This window comes from Patiria miniata, unplaced genomic scaffold (genome assembly GCF_015706575.1).
Source record: "Patiria miniata isolate m_02_andy unplaced genomic scaffold, ASM1570657v1 HiC_scaffold_17, whole genome shotgun sequence".
Lineage (NCBI taxonomy): Eukaryota > Metazoa > Echinodermata > Asteroidea > Valvatida > Asterinidae > Patiria > Patiria miniata.
The window spans coordinates 6,456,312-6,472,925 of NW_024037055.1; the positions used below are offsets into that span (position 1 = coordinate 6,456,312).

Sequence of the window (16,614 nt, forward strand, 5' to 3'; positions counted from 1 at the left end):
ATGTTGAAAAGCGCACCGTAAACTCCAAGTGGACTTTTCCGTACTGATGATGCGCAGGCTTTTGTTTAGCAAGTACTTAATTCTCATCATATCCTGCTGCCTATGTTACACTCACACTCATAGGTTTGTGTTTCTCCGTATACCATGGGCGTAGCCAGGATTTTTTTCACTGGTGGGGGGGGGGGCACGTCCAACATGTTATGGATCAAGGGCGGACCCGAGAACATTGCCCCAAATATCCAGGGTGCTGTGAAGGGGGGGGGGGGCTCGAGCTCGTTTTATACTAGAGGGTGTTTTTTTATTATCAATTTATTCACAATTTATTAAAGCCGTACGGTCAAGGGAACTCCAAAATAGTCATCTCTATATTTCTCTTCTGTTTAATAACTAAAAAAGATACTTTCAAACGAACATTTCTTGACAACTGGCAAAGTTCAGATTTTTTTTGTGGCGGGAGGTGGGGGGGGGGGCACCTGGGGTGCACTGGGAATTGGGGGGGGGGGTGATGGGCTCGTTCCCCCAGGCGCCCTCCGGCTACTCCACTGGTCCGTACTCCTCAACAAATTCGGGTTTTTTCCCCCCGAAATAAACATTTTTTTCATTTGAAAAAAAAAAAGAAACCCTTTTTTGTTTGGGCATCTGTCAAAAAAACCTAAGCTAACAAAAAATAGCTTAAAAACCCTATTATTTTTTTGTTGCTTTTGCGGCTCAAATGCAAAAACAAAGAAAAGAAAAGAGACGGCTTAATTATTGTGGGGCCGCAAATAATTCGTACTAAATTATTCCAAAAATGAATATGGGTAGATTTTTTTAGTTGTCTCATTTTGGATGTCTCATTATTTAAAAAAAATGTTTTATGTGAATTGACTCTATAAATTTGCTGTTCCGTGTGTTTTAGTCACAGACTGACGACAGATATTTACCGCCAATTTCCTCTTTTCCCTCTTTTAATAACAACTTTTTTCAATATAACGGAAAAAGCACTTTTGCATAGCGTTCGCAACTGTACAATGTGAACGAATAGATTCCGCATAATAAATCGCCACCTGTCCAAAAGTAACAAGCATCTCCCCCCCCCCCCCCACGCCCCCCCCCCCCCCCCCCCCCCCCCCCCCCCCCCCCCCCCCAAACCACCCAGTTGATGTCGTCACTTGGTGGCGCAATTCACAAAAGTAACCTGGTATCCGCCGCGGTGACCTCCCATATGCTGTGGGGTATGCCGCCCCGTACATCCAGACTAGTCAATTAGAGCCAAGGCAACGAAGTAAGCGACAGGTGTCAGGTGTTTTGCGTGGTAAGTGTGTCACAGAAAGAAAAGGCTAATTAATCTAATTCTACCTCCATGGTTTAATTGCCCAGAGACAAACGTGTAAATAACCACCGAGGAAGGATAGAATAGTATGTAGTATTCCGACACCACTGTTTACACAATAGGCATAGTTAACGAAACGAAGACTCAAGAAGGCACGAAAAAAGAAGGTAGTGTATATTTTGCCGGAGGTAACGCCGGCAAACTAACGTTTACTAAAGGTTTGCCGGCGGCAATCCATATCAACAGAGGGCGCTGTACTCTTTGAGATAGGGCTGAATTATAACATGTATTAAATTCCAACCAAAGTTGTGTAGCACAGTTGGTGCAGTGGTTAGGCCATGGCTCTAGTGAGTGGGATGTCCCGAGTTCGAATCCTGATCCCGCCACAATTTTAAGGGTTTTTTTCCCATCCCCAAATAAATAAGAATATTCTTCTTTTATTATTTAATTATAAAATGGTCTGATTCCCATCTTGTAAATACAAAAATACAACGATAGTATTGGCATGGAGCCAGACTAAAATTTGTCACCGGAAAATGTTTAAGTACAAAAAAACAGTAACTGCGCATGTTCAGTGCATATCCGGCAAACTAACGTTTACTGAAGGTTTGCCGTCTCCGGCAAAATATCCACTGCCAAAAAAGAAACCTCAATCATTCCGACGTCAGATTCAGTTTTGAAATTTGAGTGATGGTTTGTTCATGAAAATAGGCCTATGTTCAAGGACATCAATGCTTCTCAAAAGGGAAAAAATGTTGCAACCTGACGCCACTTCAGCGGTTGTGTACAAAGTCCATGGAGAGTTAAGAAAATTTTCTAAGTATTTCCAAACAAAATTGGAAATGTTTCTACCATCGCAGTGGCTATTGTTACGGCAGCCGTAACGCATTTCCCATTTTCTATCGTTACGGTAGACTGCAACTTTTATAAAAACATGAGAAGAAAATATAAAATTAGAAGGAAAAAAGTGAATTTGAACGTTATGAAATTCGGACTTTATTTCCCTTTTAAAAAAAATCCTCCAAAGCCTCAGGTTAGAAAAGGAAAAAAATTCGAGTGCAAAACTGAGATGCGAACCCGCAACCTCGCGGTGCAAAATCCTACCCTCTATCGACCGAGCTGTCGCACTGCACGCTAAAACGTGGGGAAACAAATAATTATATACCTGCGTGCGTATCAAAAAAGTATCGTAGGGGGCGCTAAACAACGAGTGCCGTAACGATAGCCACTTCGTTCTACCATTCATGTCCAGGTATCATCATTTTTGCAATGACTGACCATCATTGAGATGATATATGAAGAAAAAAGTGGTGTCAAGTTGCAACATTTTTTCCCTCAAAAGTGGGGGGGGGGGGGGGGGGGAGACATACCTTGAACAGAACGAAGCCCTTACAGTGAGGAGTTTGGGCCTGTTAACATGATTAGTTAAGGGCCCCGGAAAATTTTGGATTCTAGATACAGTCAGTGCAATAGTTCTGGATCACTTGATTGAATTAAAAGTAATTCAAGTATAAGGCCAAACAAAAAAAAATAGTCGGTCTCTGGTCAGACCGAAGTTCCGGAATTGATGCGGCGACGCATTTTTTTTTGGGGGGGTGGCTTTTTTTTTTTTTTCCAAGCTTGAATTGTACAGACAAGGTGGGTACTATTTTGCTTTTTTTGTGTCCTCATTATACATTGGTGTCCTCCATAATTTGCCTTGGTGCCCTCTATCATTTGCCTTGGTGCAATTTCCCATTCCTTGGTGCTTCTTGGTACAAAAATTTGAGGAGGTGCGGCAACAGAGGGCGCCGTTGTAGCTTCCGTGTTAATTTGTAAGAAAAAAAAAGGTTGATGCGCATGATTAAAATTGACGCGCGCGCTGACCAGAGACCGAGTATTTTTTTTGTTTGGGCCTAACTAAACTTTTTTTTGAAGGTCTATCAGTTTGCAATTGTCAGGTAAAAGAAATATTGCAAATCACTTCAACATTACCCACGATCAAGTTCAGCAAAATATCCGCTTGTTTTGTAACTGGCCTGTGAAGGAAGCATGTAAAAATCTGACTTCCTGTGGAATGTAGTCAACATTTTTTGTTTTGTCTTCACTATATTAGGTTTTCTTGTTAGGAAATAATATCAAGTATCACTTGAGATTAGGGGCATGTCATCACATTTATTTTTATTCCATTTTGATAAAAAACAAATGATTTTTTTGTTTAATTTTCAGGCTCAAATGACCCTTGTGGAATAGCCCCACCTCATGGCCATGACCGAGAATGACGTTGGGAGTGTCCGGAGCCAACATGAGTCTCCTCAGCACAGTCTATAGTCAGAGTTGGCCGGCACCAGACCCAAGAAACCAAACAAAGAGGGCATTTCATGGGTGAGTATCTAGGGCCATGAATTTCAGGGTAAAAAATCTGGTAGACTAAAGGGCAAGTAACTCAAAAAAGTCCATTGTTCATCTTTGTGAACTAAGGTAGCAGACCAGTAAATAAACTTCCATAGACCCCAATGGTAAGTGCTCCCACTTCAGAAATTCGGGAAAAATACTCACAACTCTCCAAGGTGTTCGAGACACACATCAAATTAAAGCTTATTTCATCATCTTTCATTTTCTTTTTAATTTTCGGGGGTCAACTGATGACTTTTAGGAGAAATTTCCATCTGAAGATGATCACCCCTGAAAATAGTCCTGAAGCCCATCGCCATTTTGAAAAACGATAACTACACTCCATTGCAAAATAGAGCGCTTTTAGGGTCCAAATTACACTCCCAGTCCTTACACTCCCAGTCCTGTGCACGCGGCTTCCACCCATATTTTCTACAAACCCTCAAGTTCATGGCCCACAGCATGCTCAAATACTGAAGATTTTGAGGGCATGCAAATCGTGATTTGGCCGGCGTAGGCAATTTCGGACCGATTTACTGGTCTGCACCCATAAATTGTTGACTTTTAGGCCAAGTGAAAAAAAAATAGTTTCTCGTCTGGCCATTTCGAAAACAGGAAAGAGGCGGGCGATTTTTTGTTTTTTTCACGATGGCATATGAATTCTTCTATTTTTTCGACTATTTTGCTGACACAAAATTGTGTCCATAAAGGAGCCATAAGCCTTTCTGCATAGCTACAATTTTGTTTGAATGAAGTAAAAAGACAAGCTGTTGCCAATATATGTGCACAATATATAGCAAATGTGTGAATAATTTTTTTTTTTAAAGAAAGCGTCAGGGAAAAAAAGTAAGTGGACGGGGACGAGAAACTGGTTATTTGTTTTACTTGGCCTTAATTTGGATTGTTCTTGCTCATTGCACAACTTAAAGCATTTAAGGTAAACACCTGTTGGTCTTTCTTATGTTGGATATTGGTGTAGTGTTAATGCTTCCGGTTTAGTAAACTTCTCTAGTCTGACAGTCTTGCAGATTTTAACCTAAATTTCTGCTTCTCATTCTCAAAACACTTCTATTATCAGGAAACAATTCCAGCAGTCACGTGGCAGGAATAGGACTGGGCAGTCAGTAACAGGCAGTCCCCGCCAAAAGTACGGGAGAGACGAGCCCCAGGGTTGCCACGGTAAAGCAATTCTGGCCACGCCAAATCAGCAGTCTCCGCGGACCGCCCCCCAGCGATTGAACTTAATCCCATCCAGGCATGCGGGCCTAGATCAGGTGAGACCACGAGTATTGCCAGACAAGTTTTTAAGTGAATGGGAGGGGGGGGGGGCGCTGTGACAGCAATATTGCCAAAAGACCACTCGGAGGGGGGGGGGGGGGGGGGGGGCACATACCCCTACAACCTCCAGTGATGCCCTTTGGTGAGAACTATAATTGAAAAAACAGTATTCAATCCTAACCCTCCCAAGTCGTTCAAAAATGTTGTTTGGATTTTTTTTTTTTTTTTTTTTGCCAGAATTTAGGTCACTTTTGCAACACCTGGGGGCAAGTTTGCCTTAACCACTTCGCGCCGAGATTATTTTTACCGAAAATACAGCAATACAATACAGCCAATACAGCAATGGCAGTACAGCCAAACAAATGTGTTGGATTTTGGGCAATTCAGAAATGTTTCTAGAAATAAAGGCTTCAAAAGTACATGTAAGAGTTGAAGGATCTTAAGCGTGCTATCGCACAGCTTATGTATACATGAGTGCAGGCTTTCAAGTATTCCGACTTGTTCCTAGTTTTTTTTTTACCTTTCTCCTACTTTTCCTGCTTTTTTCTTGAAATTCCTACTTGTTCCTACTTTTTCGCCCCACAACTCAATCTCATGGAATAGTGTTCATAACAGTGTTACACACTGCCATAAATATGCATGTAAATAAATCGTACAATGAAGGGCTTGGGCGCAGGAGTACTGCAACTGTACTTCCAAGAGCTTAGTTGAGAATGGAGCACAAGTGTTGTGAGTACAGAAAATGCCACATGAGGCTTATGCTGCACTGTGGACATGGATGGGTATCAACGAAAACTACTCCTGAAAGCCTGCAAAAATCCTACTTTTATCTTGATTTTGTCCTCCAAAGTCCTACTTTTATCCTGTTTTTGAAATTTTGATCCTGCTATTCTCCTACCTTTTCACCTGGGTCTGCTTGAAAGCCTGTAAGTGCATTGGCCTTTTTATTTAGTCCACAAAAAAATTGCAAGCCTTAGTCACAGATGTCGATGTTATTTTGAAATACAGACGAATTTATGCATTAAATGTTAATGAAGTGGCAATCCTTTCCTATTTTTCTCTGTCTTTTTTAAGGCAACGTACAAGTGGAAAACCTGGACTAATTTTCAACAGGAGCGTGACAATGACCAACACGGTATGTGCTGCATTCTAGTAGACCTGTACTGCAGATACCATCTGGTTCATAGATAGTTTGGTTTAAAGGCCCATGCAATGTATTTTTTATGCAATCCTTGAAAATGCACCCTTGTGTCCCATTTAACATTATTTTAAATTTCATTTTGCCATTTTAAACGGTATTTTGGTGCCTTTTTTGGTTTTTATGCTAATGAAAATTTCCATATTCATGAGCAAAACTGTGATGTCATTCAGGGTAGAAACCTCCATGTTACAGCTATTTCAGCACAAAGAGTTGCTAGAGTTTTGGTTGTTTTGCTGTTGTAAATTATCTTTTCTTTGGCGATTCATTGTTGTGTCAGTACATGAAAGTAAACCAATGAGCAACCCCTTTTTCACAAATGTTTTCAATGAGCAAAATTTGGGTTCATAATTTGAACAGAAAGCCCCTCAAACTGAACAGTATCTTCCTGGAATGACATCACAGCAACAGCGCCCTCAGTTGTCCGGAAAAGCATGAACAATTTCAAATTTATTTTAAAGAAGTGCAATTTTCAATAAAATTAACCAAAAAGGGATTTTAAATACTTTTCGTACATTTAAGAGGAGTAGAAAATCGCACAAAATGTGTTCCTGCATGGGAATTCACTGCATGGGACCTTCACAATTTTTTTAATACACGTTCAGTGATTTGAAAACATTTTAACCTCTGTTGCAACTCCCACGGTGAAGGCATTTTTGTGTGTGTGCCATTCCAAGTTATGATCACATTTTCAATTTATTTTAAAAATACTCTTAGTCTTTTTTTTTTAAAATGAAATCATAACTAAAAATTATATTGTGAGATTTTCTATGATGGAACTTCTTTTGGGCTTTGATAAATTTGTTATTGGTTCTATTCTTTTCCCACAGATCTGACGTTGTATAAAATCACCCAGGTAAGTTTAATTCCTTTGGACAGTATCTCAAAACCTGATAATTTCTGTCTTAAAGGTAGAGTAGATCATTTGTAGCTTTCCAAAAAGTAACTGACAAATGTGTTCTTAAAAAGCTTACTTGGTTTAAAGATAGTGATGGCACTAAACTCCCTGTGAATTTATTCCTTATGGCATGCTGTCATTTTGAAGAAAAAAATAAAAGAAGGTAATTTCCAAAGATGCGTCTGAAGACGCATTTTTGGAAATTTCCGTCAGTAGAATGGTGTATAACAAATGTATAACAAATGTACAAAGACGTTGGCTGCACACTATCTACAGCTGTTAATGCATGTGTGGCGTGTTTTGTCTAAAGGTCCGATGTTTATAATGCTTTCATTGGCCCAAAATGTGTCCATATTTTATGAATCTTAACAGCAATGAAAATAAACATAATTAATCTCTTTGTTGGTTAGGTGTTGGGAGAAAACTGGGGGGGGGGGGGCAAGTGCCTTCCATGCCCCCCTGTAGCACCGCCACTGGGAACATATTTTGTGTAACTTTCTATTCCTCTAAAATATATGAAAACTATTTGACATCCTTTTTGGTTATTTTGTTTTTGAAAAGTGCTCTTCTTTAAATGTTTAAAATGTTCCGTGCTTTTCCTGACAACTGAGGGCGTTCTTTGCCGCAATGCCATTTTAGGAACACACTCTTTAGTCTAGGGGTTTTCTGTTCAAATTGTGAACTGAACACATTTGTGAGAAAGTTTGCTTATACAATTGACTTAATGTCGTGTACTGAAACAAAAACGAATCACCAAAACCAGAAAATGTTCGACAGCAAAATATCCAAAATTCGTGGAAACTTTTGGTGCTGAAATAGCTGTAACACTGAGGTTTCTGCCTAAACTGGCATCTCACTTTTGCTCATGAATATGTAAATTTACACTTGGCATAAAACCCAAAAGGCACCAAAATAACCTTGAAAATGGCAAAAACATCTGTTGACATCACCTGGAATGTTATAAGCTTAAAGCATGCCTATTGATGTTACGCGGCTGACATGCATTTAGTGTGCTTATTAAAACAGCCCAACTATAGCTTAATATTTTTGTAAAGCTTGTCGTCATATGCAAGATGCTTGGAAACAACTGACTTTTTTCCCTCTAATTGATGTTTTTATTTATTCACGACTGCAAACTGCCACACCATCTGTTGTCAGATGTTTACATGGGTTGGGTAAACATAGGGTTTTTTAATTAAAAAAAAAAAGTTAAGGTGTGTAGGCTGATTGGTTCTGAGAAGCACCTGCAGCCGATTTCACGAAACCTTACACAATGGCTCAACTCCGCTTGCGCCACAATTTATTGCTTAAGTTGCGCAACATTTCACACTGCGCAACATTTCACTTATGACACATTTCACGAAAGTTGGATAGTGCGTAAGTCCGCACTTTGCGCAATAAAATAGGGCGTAACTTGCGCAATCATTTTAGGTGGCGTAAGATGTGGCGTAGCGACTGAAAATGACATGTTTGACCAGCAACGGGTCTGCCGTGGAGCCCGTTATTGCACAACTTACCAAGGTTGATACAAGACACTCACAACTTTATGGTTGAAGTAAAATGAATTTCTAGTTTACTCGTTACATGATTTTTAGAGTTGCTGAAGATTCCTAAGCAAGTCGGACAAAATAATTTTCAAAATTTTCACGACTCGGTCTTAATTCACATGGGTTCGCCCAGGGTTGAGTTCAACCCGGGTTGGTTTCAACCTGGGTTGAGAGGCTCTAGTGTGATGAGTAGTTCTGACCACACACCACAGTTGGGACAGTCGAAGGTCCCCACGATTATGTCTTAATTTCACAATAAAAAAAACTTCCCAGCAGTGCAGTCCTGGCCACAGCACACAAATGCTCACAAAACTACAAAAAAACAAACAAAATGATAAAAGAGTCAATTATCAAACAGCGGGAATGTACACAGCTGTGCCTCACAGACTGCCTGCTTTTGTAACATATGTGACAAAGTAAATACAAAAGATGTGGATGAAGTACTTCATTGATCATTCCGCGTTTTTAAAAATCAATACTGTAAAAAAAAAACACACATTAGGCCAAAAAAAATAATAAGTCGGTCTCTGGTCAGCGCGCACGTCGATTTTAATCATGCGCGTCAATATTTTTTTTTTTTCCAAAATGTTCCGCGGTAGCTCCAACAGCGCCCTCTATTGCCGCACCTCCTCAATTTTTGTTACCAAAGAGCACCAAGGAATGGGAAATTGCACCAAGGCAAATGATCGAGAGCACCAAGGCAAATTATGGAGGACACCAATGTACATGAGGACACCAAAAAAGCAAAATAGTACCCCACCTTGTCTGTACAATCCAAGCTTGAAGAAAAAAAAAAAGCCGCGTCGCCGCATTAATTCCAGAACTTTGGTCTGACCAGAGACCGAATATTTTTTTTTTGGCCTTACTGATAATAGTGTAGCTGCTAATTTACCAGTGTATATTGTGTTCCAGGGGCGTCTCTATTTCTGCTTTTTCTGGATGTGCCAGTTTCTTATAGAAAAATATTGGAACCTTTTGATCAACTGACAATTTTTCTTATTATATTGCACAATTTTTCCTCTTTATTGAACAGTTTTTGGTTTTTACAAGTAAAAACTATTATAACTACGTGTATTTCAGGCCAACTTTATAATCCCCGAGACAAACCTCATTACATTTCGGGTTGATTGGTTGTTGGGTCAGTTACAATGTATAACATTAGTGGGATGTACCAGCAATGTCAGAAGAAGTCTGAAAGAAAAATCAGATTTAGAGGTAAAAACAGAAACTTTTAAAATAATGCCATCTATTGACAACTTTTCAAATTCAGAATAATATAATTGAAAATGTCAATTTTCAATTTTTGTCTAAATGCTGACTGTAGTGTGTCGATATTGTCCGGAAATCCATACCTAGCAGCTTGGTTCTGTCGGCAAACACGTGAAACGGTTCAGAGAAAATTAATTTGTTGTGCAAAAAAATAACTACAGAAAACTGTTCAACTTTGGAGCAAAACAATTTAAAACCTTTTTAAACAAATCGAGTTGGCATTTGGCAACACAAGGAGTATAGATGTGAGCATGATTCAACTTAACAGAATGTGAAAAATGACTAAGAAATCATTTTTTTTAATAGTTACAATTTTAATTAAAATGAAGGGTTAATTAAAAAATGTAGTGGGGTCTTTTAAGTTACAATTACTTTTACGTTACTGGTTCCTCTGAAGAAGTCCTGGCTAATGATGAAATATCAGGCCACTGTATTTTTTGATCTGTATATTTCATGTCAATCCAGTCAGTGAACAGTTTGCACCAGTTTCATTCAAGTAACAATTTTAATTTAAAGCCAGAGTCCATCATTTGCAGCTATCCAAAAAATAACTGGCGTATTTATTGTTGACGAACATATTTGGTTGAAAGATAGTAAGGGGACTAAACTCCCTGTGAAATTATTCTTTCTGGCAAGCTGTCATTTTAAAGAAATCAACGAAAGAAGCCTTTCCAATGGTGCGTCTTAAGAAGCACCATTGGAAATTTCCGTTAGTAGTTTGGTTGCTATAATTCGATCTTCGGATCGGTGCGCGACATCGCGTGGCTACAATCGGCTCAGTGATGAGCCGATTATGTCATATGTTTCGGGCGCAATTCAGGCCCAATTCAAAATATGATTCAGCAATTTTTGATTTGAAATCGTGATCCTAGAATGTTGTTTTTCTCGAAATATACAGCTGAAGCTGAACTGAAACTTCATCAGGTTAGCTGTTCAGCAAAAGCTGTTCAACAACTATTGTTGCTTCAAACGAACAAAATGCACATAATACAAATGATGGACTATACCTTTAAATGCAGATTTTAAAAAAAAAGTTAAGAGTTTGTTTCTTTTTTGTTTTGACAGGACACATTTCGGAAACTTTCAGCTCAGGTGCGAGAAGTCAATCAACAGATCAGCAAGTACCACAATGCTGGATTCAAGGTGAATTCTGTTTTAATTAAAAATGGTAATCAATTATTAAACTTGAATAACTTATGTGCATTCTCAATAGGGGGCAGACCTGTAGAGTTCAGAGGTTTCACCCCTGTGACCTGGGCCCAATTTCATGGCACTGCTAACTACAGAATTCCGCGCTTATGATCACCATTTTATGCTTACAATGCTAGCAGAAAAATTTCATGCTAACCCTGTAAGCACACAATCGTTAGTTACGGGATGTACGCATGTCAAAATTCCTCGCTAACCTGTGAAATACGCTTACCGTAAGCATGGAATTTTCTGCTACAGTAAGCACGGATGTTACGCTAACGGTAAGCAGAGCCATATAATTGGGCCCATGGCTCCATTTTATATGGAACTGCTAAGCCAAAAAATACTGCTCAGCAGATTTATGTGGCAAGCAAAAATCAGCCGAGTACCACGGTCACAAGTAATGTACATTACATGGCATTTTAGCTGGCGCACTGTTTTTGCTAAATAACTTTTGGGTTTTTTTAACAAATTTGTATGCTTAACAGCACCATGAAATTGACCCCTACAGAACCAAAGTTAGATAAACGCATTTTAATTTTCATGTTGTTGTTGAAAATGCAATCCTCAGAGCTTCTACACCCATGGAGACAGGACAGTCCGCACGATACGCCCCAGCCAACTTGCGGCAAGCTTACCCCACCAGGCACCCAGCATTAGCTCGGCACCTGCGGGGGACGCATCGGTCGTCCAACAAGAGCTGGCTCTCCAGTGCAGACCAGTCGAGAGATCACACAGAAGGTTAGATTGCGCCTGTTTCCGATTGGTTTTGCAGATAGTCAAGCTGATCCTAATAATATAAGAAGTGATTCAGTTTTACTCAATTCGATTTTGCAGAAAGAATGTAGTATCCAAACGCCACTTCTTTTGCCGTGTTCATTTTCAAAGTATTTTCTAACCAAAATGGAAATGTTTCTCAGTCCCATGTTTTTCAACATTTTCGCAATGACCGGCCTTCAGGTTGATATTTGAAGAAAGTGGCGTCAGGCTTCATTCTTTCTGATTTGGCTTTCAGACGATTAACTGTATGCATTAATTTTCCATTTAGTTGTTCCGAATAACTGAAACAGTTGATTTTTTTTTATTTACACATGTAGTCACTCCTTGCAGTTTTGAAAGTGATCTTTTAAATGTACTTAAAGGGAAGATACAACATTTGCAAACATCAAAAAACGAAATGATCAAATTATCACGAAATACCTTACTGGATTGTTAAGGAATGACAGTCCAAAGCATCCTGTAAAATCGTGGCTCCTGGTGTGCTGACAAAAATGTCAGAAGTATACATGTGGTGTTTGGTGTTTTTTTTGGGGGGGGGGATATTTGAAATTTGGACATCAGTGCCCATTTCTTGGCATGTCTGAATTTCAACAACTGTTGCAACAAACACGCAGTGTATTTCAAACCTTTAAAATAGGATTGGTTGACCATTTACCAACCACCGCCGCTTTGCTCCAGATTCACCTTGTTACTTTTAGTTTACTCTTTTTTTATTCAGAAGACCCTACTCTTCAGTCACGGTTCGTCCGAAATTGCAGCAGCCCACCCAGAGACCGCAATCCACTTCCGCCCTCAATGGCAGACTGGCCGAATTTGACCAGCTCACCCCAAGAATGATCGGCGCCCTCAGCGACGGAAAGCTAACCAACAACGGCGACTCACATCCTGGCCCCTTTGACATTGTTTCAAACAAGGCCAAGCCGGAAATCTCCGATGACGACAATGATGAGTCTGGTGAGGAATCGGAGGACAGGGTGTACAGGGTGAGAACCCCGCCGAACTTTGACCTTCCGCCGGAGGACTTGGATATCGACAACCATCGGGGCTGTTTCGATATCGGAGCTCCAGCGCCGGCAAAAAGAAGCAGGAGCCATACCCAGAGGCTCTGAGCAAGCCCTACTGCTATCTGGACCTGCTGGAGTTGAGCTTACTCAAGGAGGACTGGAGGCACGCTGTCCGAGCAGTGCCCGACGGAATCGAAGAGAAACTCATCGATCGTCTGATTGAGATGGAGCGGCTCCAGATGGCCAGCGAGGAATGGGAGAGGGGCCAGCGCTCGATGCCACCCAAGAGAGCTGCGTCAGCCATGCAGCTTAGAAAAGGTTGGAACTCCACGGCCGCGTTGCCCACAGAGCGGGCGCACAGTGCCCTGGCCCGACCAAGACAAAGCAGGAATTGCTCCCCGGATTGCCTGCAGCCGCTGTGCTCTGGAGATTGCGAAGTGAAGCGCGAACCGCCCAACACTGGATGCTCTCGCTGTAAACAGGATTACTGCAAGGGCTCTTGTACAGAGTTTGGCTATCACTTGCACATCCGACAGCCGAGACAGGAAGAAGATGAACCTCCTCCTCCCAGGCCCAAGTCCTGTAAGAGCTGCACCACCAACCGAACGTCCTCAAGAAAATCCACTGCGAATGCCAATACTACCGTTCTCGGTCGTCCCAAGTCCGCGTTTGCGACTTTCAGCAGTGCCAGGCAGATGGCGCGTAAGCCAAGACCGGTCTCGGCCGTAGCTACGAAAGTCTCTGATGACATGGCTAATCTGGAGCTGTCATCAGCAACTGGTAGAGGAGGTGATCGACCCTCTCGACCCAAAACGGCAACTTCGAGCGGCATCCCCAGGGCTAAAGGTCACGGGCGGGATTCCATGCAGCCAGGGAAGAGCTTCACGTCACAGCGTAGGCACTCACTGACAGACGAACCAGTCAGCACCAGCGCTGCCAAAATGAACCCTAAACCAATGAGAGTGAAGTCAGCAAGGCTGAAAGTCAGGCAAAAAAGAAACACTAAAAGAGATGATTCTTATTTTGCAAAGGGGAGATGTCATTATTGTTTTGTTTTGAGTTTTACCACCCACATAGATTTGTTTTGAAAATTGCTGGTGTTTATTGTAGCAATACAAAAGTTAATCACTTTTGCACCAGATTAATTGCTGTATGCAAATGTGTATGTGTGTGATTTTTTTGGTTATCAAACTAAATTAATTTATTAATTAATGCTTCTTTGTGTCGGTCTATATGTCTGACACTTACATGCAGGGACAGGCATTAGATGTTTCACTGTTTAATTAGGCCCCATTCCGTCCATGACTAAATTTTATCCCCTCAAGTTTTTAATTTGTCTCGTCTGTTTATGTTCTTCGGATATTGTAACAGCATTAAAAAAGGAAGCAAGTGGGGACAGGAAACTAATATTTTTTTTTTTTTTTTTACTTGAAAGTCCTAAAGTCAACAAACAAAATTCTCATATTCTCTTTGTGGATCCCCAAAAAAGTGTCCGTCTGACTGTTTTAAAATAATTACAAAACCATGATGTCAATTTTGAAAATTTTTGGTTGTGCAGATACTCCTAAGCCTTGGCCTCGACCCCTATGAGTTTCATTTAATTTCAGTTAATACGCATTAATGCAATATTGCCAATTGACCACAACAACATTTTTGGACACTGTGACCAGGTTCCTTGCCTTAATCCATTTCAGTGCTGTTTTATGTAAGCTGTGTAAAATCCTGGATCTTGTGAAAAAAAAGGCTGATTTGGTTTGGGATTTGAATCATTTGCCCTTGAGCATTAAACCGAGGTCTTGCCATGATGACTGATAGCCAGGCAAATGATTCAAATCCCAACTGCAGCTTTTTTCACAACATAAATGATTTCATCCAGCTTACTTAACGCAGCACTGAAATTGAATAGGGCAAGGAACTTGGTCACAGGGTCCAAAAATGTTGTTGCGATCAATTTACAATTGTGTAGTGATGCGTGACTAAAATTAAATGAAACTCATAGGGGTTGAGGCCAAGGCTTAGGAGTATCTGCACAACCAAACATTTTTAAAATTGACCCCATGGTTTTGTAGTTATTTCAAAAATAGTTAGACACTTTTTGGGGAGAAATGCTGTATATCGTGATGCTGCCACATAGTTTATCTTTTGTATATAGTGAGAACTTCACTTGTTTTTCTACTTCTTTCACTAAAAAAGAGAAATAATGCCGTGCTAGTTATTCCTTCTACTTTTGTACTAGAGTTTACAACTTTCTATTTATATTTTCAAAAGCCATTTCTAGTTTTGTGTGCGAACATTTTTTTTGTAATGAATGTTTAGAGGCTTCATATCAGTTCTATTTTTCTATATTTTAAACCTGTAGATCTTTCAGTGGTCAAAGGTGTATGAGAATAGGTTTGACTTATTTTGGCTGCTTTTCCTTTTAATCAAGAGTACATATTAAACAAAGATTATGCAAGAGTGTTGTGATATATATATTTTTTCTGTTTTGTAGATGCTGTATCTTTTTTAAAATGGTCACACTAAAAAAACACAAGACAGAAACATTCCATCCAGTATGATACTGAAAGAATAGCACCATGCTGCCTTTTTTTGAAACGTGAATTTGGTGTGTTTTTATAAAAAAATGCTGTGTACATATATTTTGTATGTCTTTATGAATAAAGATATTTACATTCATAAAACAGGTGTTAATAGTTAATATTTAATTGAATAAACCCACTTTCATTTTAGGAGTGCAGTGTACTGAATGGCCCCTATAGTTTATAATTGGTTTGTCTACAAGTTCCAAATAATCTAAATGAAAACAGCAACTGCACGAAAATAATACAATTATTGAAGTCGGCGTTTTTATTTGGAACATGTGAGGTTTTGTTTATTTTGAACAACCCCTCCCCCCTCCCCCTTACCACCTTTTTATTTTCGGAGGCCAAGTGACATTGCACACTACTCGATCATATGTTGCGCCAAACGATCGAGGAGGTGCAGGCGCGGATCTGGGGGAGGGGGTATCTCTCTTTCAGGACTTTTTCTAGAGGGGGGCAAAAAACTTTTCCCGAAAAATTCTTGTATTTCTCAACGAATTCTCGATTTATCAGTTAAAGACGGTGGCAGGGACATTTTGCACCCCCCCCCCCCCAACTCATTCAATTTACACCACTATGACCAGTGTTGGAGCAAAGGCTTAAACCTTCAAGGCCAAGGCCAAGGCTTTGACCCTCAAGGCCAAGGCCAAGGCCAAGGCTTAGACCTTCAAGCCTCGAGGCCAAGGCCAAGGCTTAACCCTCAAGGCTAAGGCCAAGGCCAAGGCCCTGTTTTATAAAATGACCACTGATATAGAACTAATTATAGTCACATGACTCATCATCACGAATCGCCCATTAAGAAGAACACCATGTCTTAAATTGCAATCAACATGCTCGCATACACCGTTTTATGACTGCATTAGATCTATTAAAGTATAAGTGCAGGTCTTCAATGTGGTTTAGCTAAAACAAAATAAAGATTTACTTCTATATTGACGCACAATTCTCCCGAGTTCAAGAAAAGGGGGATCCAAGAAACTGATTTGGGAAATGTTTATTTGCTGGGCCAACATGGTCAGAAATATCAGCATTATCTAAAACAGATGCATGCAAATCTTTAGCACTTATCAGGGAGACATACAACCAATCAGATCTGGGTCATTCCACCGGGTTGGGAAGCAGTGCATGTTACATCCATATATTTGGTTATATTATTAAAAATATCAATGCATTCTAAACAAT

General features: G+C 40.2%; 1 pseudogene; it reads left to right on the top strand.

Moving 5' to 3' along the window:
- Window positions 1–1,178: 1,178 nt before the first annotated feature.
- Window positions 1,179–14,168, top strand: LOC119723659 (annotated as a pseudogene).
- The last annotated feature ends 2,446 nt before the right edge of the window (window positions 14,169–16,614 follow it).